This window comes from Anneissia japonica, unplaced genomic scaffold (assembly GCF_011630105.1).
Source record: "Anneissia japonica isolate Jap-2015-1 unplaced genomic scaffold, ASM1163010v1 scaffold287743_len2803612_cov181, whole genome shotgun sequence".
Taxonomy (NCBI): Eukaryota; Metazoa; Echinodermata; class Crinoidea; order Comatulida; family Comatulidae; genus Anneissia; species Anneissia japonica.
The window spans coordinates 2029266-2030737 of NW_022733259.1; the positions used below are offsets into that span (position 1 = coordinate 2029266).

The following is a 1472-nucleotide window of genomic DNA, read 5'->3' on the forward strand; positions in this document are numbered from 1 at the left end:
GTGCGTTTGCAAAGTGTGTGTGTGTGTGTGTGTGTGGGTGTGTGAGAACATGTTACGTTTATTGACGTTTGCATTTGGGTTCAAATAAAGGACTTCTAGGACTATAGACCAGCACAAAAGGATGTTTGAATACCATCTACCTGACAACTGAACTTGTCCCAAACTCATCCTGTGCTGGCTGTTTGATGTGCTTATAAGCGTGGAGGGACACACGTTTTGTGTACTTACTCTACGCGCGAAACGCTTTTATGAACAGATTACCGTATAATATAATGATGCTGATAGTTCTCGCTTTGTTGTAAATTAATTTTCATTTTGTATTGTTTGCACTTTAAAACTATTTCTACAATTCAGCTGAAACAGGAAAATGTTCTGTTTTGTTGTTTTTGATATTTTGGAAAATAAAGATACCGTATAATAAGATCCAATCAACGACATGTCAAAGTGGTTGAATAAGATATTGATGTTAAGGAAATATTGGATGTGGAAGCTGAGGGAAGAAGTATTTTTTCTATAGAGAAAGGGGAAACAAGGGGAGAGAAAGCTTACGGACTAGGTACTACTCGTCAAATCTGACGGACAATAATTTTGTTTTACGTTAGTGACGTATATATTTTTTTTGCATGACATTATTTTGAAATTTAGAAAGATGAAGAAATAGCTTTTGCAGATATCTGATGCTTGATAATGATTGATTGATTGATTGATTGATTGATTGATTGATTGATTGATGGACCGATTGATTGACTGTTCCCTGATATAACGTCATTGTTAGTCGTGGTTTACTGTGAAGCAAGCTCATAGAGACCTTATTGGTATTTCATTACATTTCATTTCTTTGTCTCCAAAATATTAACATTTACAAGAATAGAAGCATCAAGGAACAAGCACAAAAACATATGAGGCAGGATACCCCAAACGTGAACTAAATCACCGTCGAGAGAGTGTCGTTCACAAAAGAACAAATGCTTGCACCATAATTTTTTTTTTAATTTTCTGATGATTTAATAAAATTTACTTTCAAAAATTAAAATTTTACATTTTAAAATATCTAACGCATGATGCACTATATGAGACATTATTATTATTATTATTATTATTATTATTATTATTATTATTATTATTATTATTATTATATTATCATTAATATTACTATTATTATTTTTATTATCATATATTATTAATATTATGATTATATTATCATTATTATTGTCATTATTATTATGCAATAATAAATAAATAATGAATAAGCCTAATTATCGACTTAGGCCTATTTGTAACAATATGACACGCTAAGTGAACCAATGCTTTATAAATAAAATTGACACAGACTTGGAATTTTTGCTTTAAGAACGTTACTTAATTTTACACCTGTATACGTAAATGAGATTCATGTGTGAACTTCGTTTTCAATCACTCTGTTTTTTCTACGGTTGTGGCTAGGTCTTCATTGATTCCTTTCAGTTCACGAT

The 1472-nt window shown here is 30.7% G+C and overlaps 1 protein-coding gene across 1 annotated transcript in view; it reads left to right on the plus strand.

Moving 5' to 3' along the window:
• LOC117115992 (cornifelin homolog) overlaps positions 1 to 1069 on the plus strand; it is a 6852-nt gene extending 5783 nt beyond the window's left edge. The window contains exon 7 of the mRNA XM_033259919.1: positions 646 to 1069. The gene's annotated coding sequence lies outside the window, so the exon portion shown is untranslated. The remainder of the gene's footprint in view (positions 1 to 645) is intronic.
• The last annotated feature ends 403 nt before the right edge of the window (positions 1070 to 1472 follow it).